Genomic DNA, 12,461 nt, shown 5'->3' on the forward strand with positions numbered 1-12,461 from the left:
GTATCTTGTTTCACAGTTTCCACTGTGACAGCTCGTATGCCCCAAGGACTGCCTCTTGGCCCGGCTGTGGTGTGTTAGCTACGCTCATGCTGATCATCTGTCTGAGCTCCTCCGCTGATTTCATACTTTAAAAGCTGGATATTTTCCTTTTTTTTTTTTTTTTTTTTTTTTGAGACAGAGTCTCGCTCTGTCGCCCAGGCTGGAGTGCAGTGGTGGGATCTGGGCTCGCTGCAAGCTCCACCTCTCAGGTTCCCGCCATTCTCCTGCCTCAGCCTCCCGAGTAACTGGGACTACAGGTGCCCGCCACCGCGCCCGGCTAATTTTTTTGTATTTTTTTAGTAGAGACAGGGTTTCACCATGTTAGCCAGGATGCTCTGGATCTCCTGACCTCGTGATCCGCCCGCCTCGGCCTCCCAAAGTGCTGGGATTCCAGGCCTGAGCCACCGTGCCCGGCTGGATATTTTCAATTCACCAGGATCCTGAACTCATCATTTGTGTTAAAAAAATCAGACTTCCTGAGTTTGGGAGAAGTTTTATACAGAAGCAAATTGTTCTTAAAAAACAACTTATGTGACATTTTATTCTTTATGTCTGAACTGTATTTTTAAAGCTGTGTTTAATACTCAGTAATTTTTTATTACACTTTGAAAATGTTTTTGGAAGTTTTGAAAATGTTTTTTCATTTATGTTTATTTTCCCAACTTCCTGCTTTACTGTCAGCTGTTATTTGTAAATAGATACTATTTATAAATCAGACTTATTGGCATAATTGTGGTGTTATTTATATGAATCGCATGTGAATAAGTATGCTCTTTTTTGAGAATAGTAGTTTTATTTTTATTAACCAAAATTTTAAAAAGAAATGTGCTATCCTGATATTCCTGAGCAGCATATATAGATGAAGTCTCATTTGAGTAATCCCTACATTCAAGTGATATTAATTTAATAAGCTCTTGAAAATTGGGTATATTTCTCACTTCCTAGCTGGATATTTTGCTGAAGCATCTAGGACACCAACACCATCACCTTTACAGCAGAATAAAGAGCATATTCACACAGTCAGCTAGTGGTCATGGCGCTTTTCCCTCTTGCTGCCAGCTCCCCACTGGCCCTGTGCAGGCTCCTGTCTCGGCTGGTGAAGGCAAGAAAAGAGCGAGTGTTCACTACTTCCAGGCACAACAAAGGGAACTCCGCAGGCTGATACAGACACTCGCTCGCATGGAAGGAAAATCTCATTTTCCTCCCAAAGCTGTTCCACCACGGCCCCAGGATATCCGTGGCTCTTCTGGATAGTGATGGGGAGGGAGCTGAAGCACTGTGGCAGAGGCTGCAGAGCCAGAGAACGAGTCCTCAGAGCCACCTTGCGACTCAGAGCCACCCTGAGACTCAGAGCTTCAGCCCCAGGTTGAGCTTCAACCTACAGACAACCTTCAAAGGACACACCCGCACCCCAGAATCAAGGATGGACGAAAGTGAGTCTGGCACTGAAAATGAGCAGAGACCACGAAAACTAAAACACTCTTCACACTCAAGAACTCACTTCTTTTTTTTTTTTTAATTAGACGAAGAACTCTATTAATCTTTGTTTCAAACTTTATTCCCAGGTTTTTTTCAGCTTAATTAGCTGCAAAGAATGAATTGTGTATAAGCAAAAACTAAAAACAGCTGAAGTATCTAAGGGACTTGGGTTTAAAAACGTTAGCGATTTAGTTTTTATGAGATCCATAAAGAAGACAATTTTGAAAAGCAGTCGTAATATAAAATAGCAGCTCCCAGTAACTTCTGCAACTTCTATTTTCTTTAGAAGTTGACTCACTTCACTTCACCTCATTCTTGGAAGCCTCATCAAAATTCTCCACAAGATCGGGAACTTCATTCTCACCATCATCATCATCTTCTCCAGCAGCAAGTAGTGCTTTTCCATCTACAGATAGTTTGGCGGAACTCCAGCCAGTCTCTTTAAACTAGTCAGACTGTCTGCACCAAGCTGGTTTACAATGATAAACCAGCTGGTAGCATTTCTTTCAGCAGCTTTGTCCCAGCATGGCCTGTCATGGTGAAAGTGTTCACAGAGGTACCTGACCTTTAGGGTTGCTAAAATGGATTGCTGTTCATTGGTGTGTAAACATATTCACCTCTTCAGTACCAGAGATAGTGTTTACCCCTAACTTCCTTAAGGAGAGCTAAAGTTTTTTAGAATCTGCTGCAGCTATTCTATGGACCACCTTCTTCCTTCTGCAAGCAGTTGCTTTCTCACCAATACACACCGGTGCCTGCTGTCTGCTGAGCTTTCCCTGGTTCATGATTGTTTCTTTCAACTTTTTGGAGAGGAAAAGGGGCAGAAAGAAGGACTAGTGAAATGGGGGAGTTCCCTGACCCACTTTGCAGGACATGTGACAGGGATGTGGCTAGTCTATTTGGCCACCATGTGCACTCCAACCCCTATGGGAGGGGGAGCACACAGAAGGGCAGGTGCAGGAGCCAGGGTAAGAGCCCCTGGGCTCTGACCCCACAGCGGCATCCAGGGGTGGTAGGCTGAAACTCCTGAAGCCTAAGTGGGCATGTGTTACAGTGCACTCTTTTAGCTTTGCAGTTCGCAGGTGACTTACATGTTAACCAGCTCAGTGCCCTCTTGGTACCTGAGTCTTTGTTCAGTGTCCAGGAAGAATCAAATCACATACAGACTCAGAGATGAACGTGGGGTTTTTATTGAGTGGTGAGGTGGCTCTCAGTAGGATGGATGGGGAGCTGGAAAGGGGATGGAGTGGGAAGATGATCTTCCCCTGGAGTTTGGCTGCCCAGTGGCCAATCTTCTCTCCCAGTGTCCCGAGCCAAACTCCTCTCAGCATTCAGACGCTCCTTCTCTTCTCTATGCTGTACCGTTCTGCCATTCTTCTGCTCTTCTGTTTGTCCCCTCATGAAACCCGGGGTTTGGGGTTTATATGAGTACAGGAAGGGGACATGGCAGGCCAAAAGACAACTTTCTTTTTCCTATTTTTGGGAGCAAAAATAGGAATGCCTCTTCTCGTTTAGGGCCATGGGTTTCCAAGCTTGGGGGTGGGGACTTTGCCAGGGAACTGCTTTCTTCTATCCAGTATTTCCCTGTCTCCTGTCCATATCACTAGGGTTGGCACTCAAGGGGTCTCTGGTAGGACAGCTGAGACTAGGCACTCACACGTGGGGATGCAAAATGGCCTCAAGAATTCATTTCTATAGCATATACCTGTCCCACACACAATGAAAAGAAAAGAAGAAAAGGAAAGGAAAGGAAGGGAAGGGGAGGGGAGGGGAGGGGAGGAGAGGGAAGGGACGGGAAAGGAAAGGAAAGGAAAGGAAAGGAAAGGAAAGGAAAGGAAAGGAAAGGAAAGGAAAGGAAAAGAAAGGAAAGGAAAGGACACAAGATAGAGCTATATTAGTCAAAGTCTACAAGCAGAAAATCTGGGGAAAAAAATCTATAAAAGACAATCTCCCTACTGGATAGTACTCAGAAAAAAGACTTCACTTTTCCAATTAGTGTGAAGTTAACTTAGAGAAAACAAGAACATGGTAAAGGAAACACAAATTGAGAGTCAAATGGACCTGGATTCAAATCCAGACTCTAATTTACTATTCCTAATTCATCTATGCCTTGCAGATACAGATGAGAAAAGGTAAAAACAAAACTGAAACCAGACTCAGACACTGGCTTCCCAGAACTCTTGCCCTATCAGATAGAAGAGACACTAGAAAGGCAGTCCTGCAAGGGCGATATCAGCCTCAAGCAAGCCCTGAGCCAACCCAACTACCCTAGTCCAGAATGTTAGGAAAGGCTCTGCTGTGGCCCAAATGGAGAGAAGTCCATCAAGGAGAGAAACACATTGTGTGCAGTTCCTCAGACACAGAGAACTTGGAGGGCTCCACTGTGAGAGCAATTCAGGGTCTCTGTGCACAGGGAGCAGTTCAGCAGTGAGTGACTTGCAGAAGGTGGGCCAGGGGCTGGGGGAGCACCAGCAGGTCGACAAAGGTCCTCTGAGCCAGATGGGGCTGTTTCCTAAGGGCAGTCAGCAGCCACTGAAAACGTTAGGCAGGGAGGGGGCGTGATCAGGCTTGTCCTTATAGAAAGTTCACTTTTGTTGTCAATGAGAGGACTGCATTGGAGACAATAAAACTGGTAGCAGGGAGTCTGGTGGGAGCCACTTGGAATAACTCAGGAGAAAGACAGTCTGCACCTGAACAAGATGACCGCAAGGCAGCAGGGAAGAGGAAATAAGATGGAGGAGTTTGAGGGTTGAATTGAATAGGGGTGAAGGGTGCAGAAAAGGGAAGAGGGAGGCACCGAGCAGGACAGGCCTCTCTTGGCTATCGCTGGGGTGCTACTCACAGAGCAGTGACCCATCTAAGACAGCAGCACGTTGGGAGGACGGGTGGAGACTGCTGGCCAGAGCTCAGGAGAGAGTTTGGGGCTACAATGGCTGTTTGGGGAATCTCTGCAAGGTTGTTAACTGATGGCATGCAAGTAGAAGAGGCCACAAAGGGAGAGTATGTAGAGAAAGGATCCTAGACGACAGGCCCATAAGGAACAGCTGCTTTTAAGAGCAGGCAGAGGAGTCTTTAATCCATCTTGAATTAATTTTTGTATAAGATATAAGGAATGGATCCAGTTTAAGCTTTCTGTATATAGCTAGCCAGTTTTCTCAGCACCATTTATTAAATAGGGAATCCTTTCCCCATTTCTTGTTTTTGTCAGGTTTGTCAAAGATCAGATGGTTGTAGATGTGTAGTATTATTTCTGAGGGCTCTGTTCTGTTCCATTTGTCTATATCTCTGTTTTGGTACCAGTACCATGCTGTTTTGGTTGACCCAGCTATCCCATTACTGGGTATACACCCAAAGGATTATAAATCATGCCACTCTAAAGACACATGCACACATATGTTTATTGCGGCACTATTCACAATAGCAAAGACTTGGAACCAACCCAAATGTCCATCAATGATAGACTGGATTAAGAAAATGTGGCATGGCCAGGCACAGTGGTTCATGCCTGTAATCCCAGCACTTTGGAAGGCCAAGGCAGGCGAATCACGAGGTCAGGAGATCGAGACCATCCTGGCTAACACAGTGAAACCCCGTCTCTACTAAAAATACAAAAAAATTAGCTGGGCATGGTGGTGGGTGCCTATAGTCCCAGCTACTTGGGAGGCTGAGGCAGGAAAATGGCATGAACTCAGGAGGCGGAGCTTGCAGTAAGCCGAGATCGCCCCACTGCACTCCAGCCTGGGCGACAGAGCAAGACTCTGTCTCAAAAAAAAAAAAAAGAAAAGAAAAGAAAGAAAATGTGGCACAAATACACCATGGAATACTATGCAGCCATAAAAAAGGATGAGTTCATGTCGTTTGTAGGGACATGGATGCAGCTGGAAACCATCATTCTCAGCAAACTATCACAAGGACAGAAAACCAAACACTGCATATTCTCTCAGAGGTGGGAATTGGAAAATGAGAACACCTGGTCACAGGGTGGGGAACATCACACACCGGGGCTTGTGGGGGGTGGGGGGATGGGGGAGGGATAGCATTAGGAGATATACCTAATGTAAATGATGAGTTAACGGGTGCAGCACACCAACATGGCACATGTATACATATGTAACAAACCTGCAGGTTGTGCACATGTACCCTAGAACTTAAAGTATAATAATAAAATATAAATAAAAAATAAAAGAGCAGGCAGAAGAAGAGGTGTCATCAGAGGAGATTGGGAAGCGGATCTGGGATGGCTGGAGAATAGAGACCCCATCTGTTTGGTTCTCCATTGCAGTCGCAGGTCTCCAAACAAGGCTTGAGACAACAGAGATATCTGTTATGTAAATTAGCTGCTGATGACCACATGACATTGCAGAAGACAAGGAAAAATCAGATCTCAGGAAGAAGAGCAATCTCAAGAGAACTTGAAGCTGTGTTTACCTGTGGAGGGTGTTTCTGTCCTTCGAGAGTAGGCCACTGTGAGCCACCATAAATAGTTCTCCTTAGTCCATAAAATGCCATGGACACTACCAGCAAAGTCCACTGTAGGCAGAGGTGAGTAACAGGCTTCGTGTGGGTCACCCCAGCCCTGGAGAAGCCGGTTTAGCCCAATGAGACCTGAAATAGCCTGAAAGCTCTCCGCTCTCTGTCCATTCTTTTTATCATCTAAGGATCCCCTGCCCTGTCCTTGTGAGTGCCATGAGCTCTATTACCTTTCTCAGCAATCACTAAAATTCATGCGTGTTTCAGTTTACCCCAGCCCAGCTCTTCCTCCAGGAACTACTCCCAGTTGCTCCCCTCACCCAGGAGCCAGACTCCTCTAACTCTCACTGACTCCACCTATTGTCCTTGGACACTTCTTTTTTTTTTCTTTTTTTTTTGGAGATGGGGTCTTATTCTGTCACCCAGGCTGGAGTGCAGTGGCACCATTGTAGTTCTCTGCAGGTTCAAACTCCAAATGTTTATTACTAATTTCTGGGTATTTGCTGTCTTTTCTATTCAACCATGTACTAAGGGGCTGAGGACAAGGTCCTTTTAAGGGATTTCTGCACCCAAAATGTCTAGAAAGTATCAAACCTTCCATAAATATTTGTTGACAATCAACAGCCCCATCATCATCTCCATGGCACCATGTCCATCGGTCACAGAAAGAATACAACATTTGCCACAATGGGTAGGCATGCCGGTGTCTTTGTCTTTCCCATTGGCAAGAAATAAGAGCATTAGAAATAAAAGCGATGTTTTTATTAGTAGTACTTGAAGAAATCTGAGTAAACTGATTGAAAATTCTATTTATTTTTGTAAATGTGTTTCTAACACCACTTACTTTATTTTCTTTGATCATCTTAGCTACAAAATAAAAGTAGCACTTCCAGAATAGAAGGTTTCTATAATAACAACAAATTCACGGGCAGAGTGTTCTCTTTCCTTCCCGGGAGCATTGTCTTGGCCTCCATCATGGAAGGAGGAGAAAATCTCCCACCTCAGGCTCTTGAAGCGCCTTGTTCCATTAGCTGCCTGGTTGTCAAATCTGTGTTACCAAGCACTCCCAGGCATGAATTATAAGTCCTGGGAGAGTGGGAACAACGAAAGAACGTTTTGATTGGGGATAGAACCCAGTTCTCTTTAGTAAGACACCTTAAGGTGTTTTATGTTCTGCAAGGATGTATAGTAAATGGTCAACAGGCAAGTATTCACACACAGGTAAGACACAGGTCATCTTACATGTGTAAGCTAATTTTGCGGGTCATAATTTTTCAAAAACTTTGCTTCATTAGGCTTAAATGTGACCACTGACCATTGCAACAACATTGGCCTCTACGTTTTGGCTCAGTTATTAATTATTGATGTAGCCCTGGTAAAATCACTTCAGTCTCTCAACTTCAGCTTTAACTGTAAAATAAAAAGGATCTGTTCAATGTCACTTGAATCTCTTGAAATTCTATCCTTGATTCTGAGACTTAAACATTACAGAAAGAAATGCAGCGTTTTTTAATGCCCTGTGTGTATCTCAATTGCAGCTCTAACTGCAATCTACTCAAATCGGTTCTTGAATAGTTCATTTCTCCCACTAAAACGAGCTCCATGGGAGCAGGAATGAGTCCCATTACCTCTGGGGCCCCAGGTAGAGCGAAGAGCTCTCAGCACCCATGGGCCCAAAGTCCCTTACCAAGTGGATGAACACTCTGGCTTTACGCCGGCTCTTGTACCTCTTGATCCTCTAGCCTGCTTACATCCCACTTCACCTCCGGCTTGGTGAACTCAAGAGAAACGGAATTCATTGAAAGGCCCATGATAGCTGCCCTTACCTCCCTGTCTTATGTCTCTTTGTGCCCACAGAAATCACCTGGGACCAGAAAAAGGTAGATGTGACTGTGTAAAAAGATAGAAGATGAGGAAGACAGGTCTTCTTACTTGCCTATAAGATCGTTTTATTAATCACTATTCTTTGCTGTTCAGCTGAACTATTCTTTAACTCACATTCTAGGTTAGAAGAGAACAGATTCCTAGAATGTTCAACGTTAAATGATACTTAAAGCAGCACAAGGCTTCACCTAAAATAAATCTTGAAGTGACTTACAAAGCTAATGAAACTGGTGTGACTCCTTTCAATATTTTCATTACATTGAGCCACTAAAAGCTCATTTTAAAAATCTAAGATTTGAAACAATAACCCACTATACTGAAAAGTTTAATTTCATTTATCACCATTTTGGAATAATCTACCTGAATAAAGTTTCAAAGTACTACTAGATTCTTAGACCCAGGCAATACTTTATAGTTTTAGTAAGGACTTTCAACCCTTTTCTTCCAGTTCAAGAAAGCCTCTCCACCTTCATAAATGACAGAACAACCATGACCCTTGATGGGCCTCCCTCCATGGCCAAGAGCATGAAGCGTATCTTGAATGAAAGTCTTAACTACTCCGTTTGTCCTTATGACACCAATATAATACAAATTGGAAGAAATGTTTTGCATCAAGAAATAAATTGTTCCTGAGATGCTAGAAAACAAGTACTTACAGTAAGTGCAGACTAGGAACAAGATTGTTTGCCTGGAAATTTCAAACACTGATCCTAAATTCCTTATGTTGCTTGTAGTAAAGAGCATGGCATTTTGCTTTTAATCTATAGGATCACTTTACAATTACATACTCTCAAATCAAAGTAAAAGCACATAAAAATGATTCCATAGTACTGCTACACAGTGGGGGTCCGTAAACATCTGCACCATAACCAACATAACAAAAATGAATCAAGTTAAACGATAATGTAAAATACTATAAAAACATCTCTCTTCATGGCAATGCTGGTGTTTACAATTGTCTACTGTTGCAAGATCACTTAGAAGAATACAAAACCCGAACATTTACTTTGGGAATATAGAGTTGTTAAAGCAAATAAGAGGAAGTCCTTGGCCTAAGGTTTCCTCTGTACCCAGAGCTCTATGTAAGCAAACTGAAACTTGGCTTGGAGGGCATTGTTTTATAACTGACTAAGAAAAGGAAAATTAAAAAGGAAGAAACATCTAGACTCAGTCAATCACAAAGAGCCAAGCACCAGGTTAGCTGTGGAACTAGGGACCTACAATCACGCTAGGCCTAAATAATGCAAACACATAGGTAATCAGGAAATGTCTTCACTTTGCTTCCACGTTCAGCCTCTGAAAGCTTGCTGCTCACATTCTAGCAGAGCACTCTGAGCTCTGCCGGTTTTCAGTGCTCCCCAGTTCATGAATTCTTCTTTGTTTAAATAGATTCTGTTACATTTATTTTCTCTAAAGCTTTCCTTTTAAGCGAGTAAACAAAAAAGAAAAGTTAAAAGTAAAATTTTGTTCTCTTAAATTTCACATGTGTATTCTATTGCTTAACATATTAAATACAGTCATGCACCACACAATGATGTTTCAGTCAGTGATGGACCACATGTGCACTGGTGGTCCCATAGGATTACAATGGAGCTGACAAATTCCTATTGCCTAGTGATGTTGTTACCACAGTAAGGTCATTGCGTAATGCATTTCTAACATGTTTGTGGTTATGATTATGTAAACAAACCTGCTGTGCTTCCAGTTGTATAAAAGTCTAGCACATAGTTATGTATAGCACATAATACTTGATAATAAATGACTATGTTACTGATTTATATATGTATTATACTTTTAATCATTATTTTACTTACTCCTTCTGCTTATATATTTGTTCAAAGTAAACTGTAAATTAGCTTCAGGCAGTCCTTCAAAATGTGTTCCAGAAGAAAGCATTGCTGTCATAGGAGATGACAGCTCTATGGGTGTTACTGCCCCAAAAATGTTCTACTGGGACAAGATACAGAAGTGGAAGATGGTAATATTGATGATCGTGATCCTGTGCAGGCCTAGGCGAATGTGTGTGCTTGTGTTTGTGTCTTAGTTTTTAACAAAAAGTATTAAATGAAAAAAAATTAAAAGCTTTAAAAATAAAAAATGTATAGAATAGGGAGATAAAGAGAGAAAATATCTTTGTACAACTGTACAATGTGTTTGTGTTTTAAGCTGAGTGTTATTACAAAAGAATCAAAAAGTTAAAAAAATTAAAGTTTATAATGAAAAACTTTATAGTAGGCTTAGTTTAATTATTATTGAAGACAGAAAAATGTTTTACAAATTTAGTGTAGCCTAAGTCTACAATGTTTATAAAGTGTACAGTAGTGTACAGGAATGTCCTAGGCCTTCACGTTTACTCACCACTCACTCACTGACTCCCCCAGAGCAACTTCCATCCTACAAGCTCCACTCATAGTATGTGCCCTATATAGGTGTACCAGTTTTTGTCTTTTATACGGTATTTTTCTGTACCTTTTATATTTCATATATGTTTAGATACATAAATACTTACTCTTGCATTCCAGTTGCCTACAGTACTCAGTACAGTAACATGCTGTATAGGTTTGCAGCCTGGGAGCACAATGAAAGAATCACCTAATCAGGACATACCCCATTGTTAAGTAACACGTAACTTAAACTAGATTTCACTAAAATTAAAAACTGCTATGTGTGAAAGACACTGTCAAGAGAATGAAAAGACAAGTGACAGACTGAAAGAAAATATTTGCAAAATATATTTCTGATAAAGGATAGTTATCCAAAATATACCAAAAAAATAAAACTCAGCGATAAGAAAACAAAAAATGGGTAAAAGCCCCACTAACGCCTCACCAAAGAAGATATACAGATGACAAATAAGCATATGAAAATACGCTCAATATCATATGTTATTAGAAAATTACACATTAGGCCGGGCGCGGTGGCTCAAGCCTGTAATCCCAGCACTTTGGGAGGCCGAGAGGGGCGGATCACGAGGTCAGGAGATCGAGACCATCCTGGCTAACACCGTGAAACCCCGTCTCTACTAAAAATATACAAAAAATTAGCCGGGCGAGATGGCGGGCGCCTGTAGTCCCAGCTACTCGGGAGGCTGAGGCGAGAGAATGGCGTAAAAAACCCGGGAGGCGGAGCTTGCAGTGAGCTGAGATCCGGCCACTGCACTCCAGCCTGGGCGACAGAGCGAGACTCCGTCTCAAAAAAAAAAAAAAAGAAAATTACACATTAAAACAATGAGATAACACTACATACCCATTTAGAATGGCCAAAATCCAAAACACTGACAACACTAAATGCTGGTGAGGATACTGAGCAGCAGAGACTCTTATTCATTGCTGGTGGGAATGCAAAACAGTACAGCCACTTTGGGAAAGTTTGGCAGTTTCTCACAAAAATAAGCATACTCTTGCCATATAATCCAGCATCTGTGCTCCTTGGCATTTCCTCAAATAGAGGAAAACTTAATTCACATAAAACCTGCACACAGATATTTATAGAAGGTTTAATCACCATTGTCAAGACTTGGGAGCAAACAAGATGTCCTTCAGCAGGTGAATGGATAAACTGGAGTACATCCACACTAGGAACTATTAACCAGAAATGAGCTATCAAGCTATAAAAACACATGGAGGAAACTCAAATGCACACTACTAAGTGAAAGAAGTCAATCTGAAAAGGCTATGTGCTCTGTGACACACTATGGCATACTGGAAAAGGCAAAAACTATGAAGACAATAACAAGATCAATGATTGCCAATGGTTAGAAGAGAAGGGGGAGGGATAGGTGGAGCACAGAGGACTTTTAGGGCAGTGAAACTGTTCTGTATGATAGTATAATGGTGAATATATGTCATTACACTTCAGTCAAAGCCCCTAGAATGTACACCAAGAGTGAACCCAAGTAATAACTATGAACTTTGAGTAATAAATATGTGTCAATGCAGGTTCATCACTTGTAACACCTCATGCAGGGTATTGACAGGGGGTAGCTTACAGGAGCAAGATGGCACATGGGCACTCCGTACTTTCCACTCAATTTTGCCATGAACCTAAAATTGCCCTAACTAATAAAGTCTATTTTAAAGTGTCAACATAACCAAATAATCTTTCCTGAATTTTTTTCCTTCATTACACATTTTTTATTTCAAAACCAATTTTTATGTCTAGCTCATTCTATGAATATATTATTGCTATATTTTCATAATCTGGGTGTCATCAAACTATAGGCCTTATTTTGGAGTTATAGGAAGAAAATCTCCAAGTAATCTCTGAACAGTTTACCAATTGTCTACTATGTACCATTGATGTGTCTATATGCCATGAATGGAGAGATTATTAAGATGAAATCTCTGTCCCTAATGGCTAACCCTCTAATTCTCTAACGGAAGAAGACAGAAAAGTAAACAATTAATAAACATTTATGTACAAATAAACACTTAGATGGTATATTAGTCTGTTCTCATGCTGCTAATAAAAACATACTGAAAGACTGGGTAATTGTTAAAGGGAAGAGGTTTAATGGACTCACAGTTCCACATGGCTAGGGAGGCCTCACATTCATGGCAGAAGGTGAAAGAGAAGCAAAGTCACATTTT

The 12,461-nt window shown here is 41.8% G+C and overlaps 1 pseudogene; it reads right to left on the reverse strand.

Moving 5' to 3' along the window:
• Positions 1 to 1,063: 1,063 nt before the first annotated feature.
• Positions 1,064 to 7,799, reverse strand: LOC117079599 (annotated as a pseudogene).
• Between the last annotated feature and the right edge of the window lie 4,662 nt (positions 7,800 to 12,461).

The sequence above is a fragment of the Trachypithecus francoisi genome, unplaced genomic scaffold, assembly GCF_009764315.1.
Source record: "Trachypithecus francoisi isolate TF-2019V2 unplaced genomic scaffold, Tfra_2.0 Lachesis_group7, whole genome shotgun sequence".
Taxonomy (NCBI): Eukaryota; Metazoa; Chordata; class Mammalia; order Primates; family Cercopithecidae; genus Trachypithecus; species Trachypithecus francoisi.